The sequence below is a fragment of the Castanea sativa genome, chromosome 7 (assembly GCF_040712315.1).
Source record: "Castanea sativa cultivar Marrone di Chiusa Pesio chromosome 7, ASM4071231v1".
Lineage (NCBI taxonomy): Eukaryota > Viridiplantae > Streptophyta > Magnoliopsida > Fagales > Fagaceae > Castanea > Castanea sativa.
The window spans coordinates 4,973,666-4,978,269 of record NC_134019.1 but is presented as its reverse complement, the minus strand read 5'-3'; positions in this window follow the sequence as shown (position 1 = coordinate 4,978,269).

The window sequence follows — 4,604 nt, the reverse complement described above, 5'->3', positions numbered from 1 at the left end:
GAAACCAATCTTGGTGTCCTTTTTCAATCTTTTTTTGTTACAATTAGAACACGGGTGTTTTCTCTTAAAATTGATATTGAACATGGTTTTTCCTTTTTTATGTTGATGCTAGATTTTGCATAATCTTGGAGCATTGAAGGTAGACCTTTTTGGGTTGGGTCTATTAGGGTATACTCCAGTTGAACTCACTATGTGCGGTACTAATTCTTCAGGTGTGGACAACATCTTCAATGCAATCACACATTTCAATGATAGGGTTGTCACATTGGGAATGACTTCAATAATAATTTGACCAATGCTAAATTTATCTACATAAGCACTACTAAAATTACTCTTAGCAGTTCTACGTCTCAAGGCAAGATTTCCTAATCAACTTCTAGCACTCTTTCTATCTCTTTCTCCATTTTTATATTACCAATAATTATTCTAATATTTTAAGCAGTTACAAAATAGTGAATTCAATCATTTCATTAACACATGCAATTTTTTTATTTAAGAAAAGGTGGTAAAGTGAAGACTGAGTTTAAACCCAGAATTATTTGCTCTGATACTATAATAAATTACAAACTATTCAAAAATAGATTGAACTATTTGAAAATGTTGAATTCATCATTTAGCCACCACTATAACAATTTCTGTAGTAGGTTCCACAGTTACAAATGTTCCTTCTTGTGAAGTGTTAAAAAATCCGCAGCCACAGTTCCAATGCATTTCTTTGGGAACTTCATGTAGTCACAGGAGCCTATATTCATTTTGGGATGCAGTTCATCCAACTAAATTCGGATATTTGGTCTATGGGGGAAGAGCATATAGAGCTATGTCCCCAGCTGATGCTTATCCATATGACATTGAGCACCTCGCTCAGAGCTAATGAACAAGATGATGTGGGAAGAGAATTCTCAAATGAATGCTTACAATATTGTTACTTTAATTTCTTTTGTGATTATCCCAAAGTTGATACTAAGATTTATGTTCAATAATTGTAATAAACATGACCTTGCTCACAGACAAGGCATCATTATCCAAATGTTATGCTACCATCAATAAAATAATCAATCATATATACGATATGTTCAAACAAAATTGTGCCCTAGGACAGGTTTTATTTTAGCTGAATTTTTAATCCTATGATCCTCTTCCGGTGTTATTTTAGATCTACAAAAAAGGCGAATGTGTTATGAAGTAAATACATTTAAAAAATATTGTGGTAGCTAGGTTTTATTTTAGATCTAGTTTTATTTTAGATCTATATTTTATTCTTATTTCGTGTGTGTGTGTGGGGGGGGGGGGGGATAAATTTTTCAACATGGATTAAAAATACTTCATTCATTGACATAAATAAGATTTTGGATATGGGTTTGCCGACCTTCTAAATGAATTGACCCTAACAAAGTCAAGTGACAACTTGATGCAACCTTGAGGCCGGCAATCCTGAAAGAAATCCTAGTAACAGTATTCCATCCATTGACATGAGAATTGCATTCACTGGGAAGAGAATAGAAGAAAAAGAAAAATTAGATTCTACTTTTTTAAGGCTTTTACTATCAACTAGGGTAATTGGTGCAACAATAACTACATGTACAATGCCTTATCATGAACTGGGACAAGAAAACAATCTTGGTGTCCTTGAAGATTCTTGAACTTGAGTCATAGCCTTATTATGGTTCTCACAATTAAAATTCTAAGAATAAATTCCCATGAACATAAATTTCGTATCCCAAAAATGCTATCACGTTGACTATAATTTTAGATTCTATTCTCACAACCACCAATCCAAATTTTGAATGAGAAGTCTATGTGGAATGCCAGAAGCTTTTCTGAAATTCTTTATGTTTGGCCATAAACACCTCAACTGCAATGCATAATTCAAATAACAAATAGTCGGTGCTAGCTGCTTATCTAAGCATCATGCATGAAGAGACAGCGAGTGAATTTGAGCCAAGGATGACTTGCCCATGTATGCAGCAAGCAATTTGCTTTCTATTGGCTTACAAGCAAGTTCTCCTGGGCTCTGCTTATCTAAGCTTTTCTGCAATGCACTCTCTTTTGTCTCAAGCGACAGTCTCAATTGTGAGCCAATCCTAAGCACACACATGGTGGTTTTTATTCTAATAACCACTATGCAGAGTCTTCTGGTCTCATGGAGCTTATAAAGTCTGGTTTTGATAGGATCTAACTTGGCTAATGCATTCAATAAAATTCCCTTCGAAATGGTCGTCTACCAAGTAAAAATTCCAAAATATCAACAAAAATCAATTCAATCCTAGGGTCTAATATTTTAAACCAGTAGATCACTTGTAAAATGGGATTCCTAATGTGCTTACCTCAAGAGTCTCAGCGTTATTTCCATAAAGTTGTTATGCAGTTTTCTCTCTGGGCTATATGAGTCAGAACTCAGAAGCAACTAATGAGTTTTAGGGATCTACAATAAGTATTAAGAGCCACTTAAACGCCCCCATTGCTTTTCTTTTGTCTTTCATCCGAGTATTATAAATCCACATATGAAACATTTGGGAATGGACCACGAAAACATTGGGATAGGAGAATCAGTTTGATATCAAGAATTTGGATAATGTGAAATTGATGAAGTAACTCACCCAATCTAAATGTAAAACTAAGCAATGAGTTCACTTCAACACCATTTGATTCTTGAGTTTTCTTCTCATTGAGGAATTGGATCTCAACAATATGTTAACAAAAATAAAACAAGGCTAAAATGCAAATTGCACCTCTTAAATTTTCCTGAAATTCATTTCAGTTCTCGAATTTTACTTTCATTCAGTTGAGTTTTCTAAATTTGACATTCGTTCAATTTAGGCATTTTATCCAATTTTTTTTTATAAAATTGCTATTAAAAATAATCATTTTCTCATTAAAGAAATCCATAAAATTAATAAAAATATATTATAGTTTTTTTATATATGCGAAATTTTTTATAAAAAAAAATCATTTTTCATTGCTTAATTGTGTACTTAACGGCAATTTTTTCAATAGAATTGGACAAAATGTCTAAATTGAATAAATTTAAACCTTAGAAAACTAATTGAACAAAAATAGTGTTACAATTTGCATTTTAGCAACAAAAAAAAAACACACACACACACACATGTCTTTCTTTTTTTTTTTTGAGGAAAAATAACACGAATCTAAGTTTTTTTTTTTCCTTAAAAGAAAAGGGAGAGAGGATTCGAACCCAGTTCATCACATGAAAAGAGTCAGTGCAAGTATGATTCTAGTTGAGAGAGAGAGAGAGAGAGAGAGCTAAACTTATTATCAATACATTAAAATACTTTTCTTTTCTTTTTTTCATTTTATCTGTTTTTGCCAATCTCAAGGCTATTATGAGATTTATTTATGTTGTGGAGAGGACCACTATGAAAGCTACGAATGGCATAATTACGATCATAAGAAACTTTGCCACAAATTGGTTTGAGTCCGTCATTTACACAGTCTTTTAACTTTCTCAACTAGCATTTGAAGAACTTTTATTAAAGAAACATGCAATTGGCCTTAAGCTATGCTTACACAGTACTTGCAAAGACATTTATCGGAAGCATATATAAATAGATGAAAGAAAAAAATCTTGATATGGAAGCTTTTGGGCACACCAAATAAATTTACAAATATATACCGAAAGCCTTATCAACTTTTATTCCTTAAATTCACTCCAAAAAAAAAACTTTTATTCCTTAAGGATACTAAAAATGTTGTCAATCCAATATTGGGTACGTATACATACATATATATATTATATAGAAATTTAGTACATTATCTCCAAACGTAATAACTTTTTTTTTTTTTTTAATTTGAGGGAAAAACGTAATAACTTAATTCATTAGTACGTATCTTCCATTTTTTTTTTAAAATTCTAAGTTCTTTCTAACGATGTTAGTGCATTGTCATTTTTGTTTTGTTTGGTTTTTTATTTTTATTTTTTGTGCGGTAAAAATAAGTAGTTATAATTAAGGAGGAGGATTCAGGCAAAGCCTCGCAGAGTAGATGCCTGCAGCATCGAAAAACAATAAGAGTTTGAGGTCCGAAGGTAAACTATCAAACAGTATTAAGTCTTGAGCCTGTGAAGCCCCATTTTTGGCGAGCTTGTCTACACAATGATTAGCTTCCTTGAAGCAATGGCTGACTTTCACCCTTGGAATCTGCATGCTCCGACATTTAGGGAATGCATTATTTTATTAGTGCATTGTCGTTATCTCCTCTTGTAATTGTACAATATTTAGGGAATGCATTATTTTTATTGACAAAATCTTTGTTGGTAAGATCTCATTCTTTACATGAGAGATTGCACTCCCGGGCCATTTTGGAATTGATTGGTTTGGGCTAAACCCACGTGAATGAGTAGAGTCGTGTTAATACCTTTCAAGATGGTGGTTCGACTAATTACATTTTCTCTCTAGATTAAGAGTTTTTTAGTAGAGCCACCACTTAATTATTAGAATATATAAGAAAACCATAATTGAAAATTTCATTATTTTATTAATTTGAGAATGTATGCACATTGATTAAAGGAAATTACGCGGTTTTGGTCCTAAATACAATCTAAGATAAAGCACATGACTTTCTTTATATGTATGTAGGAAAACATGTAA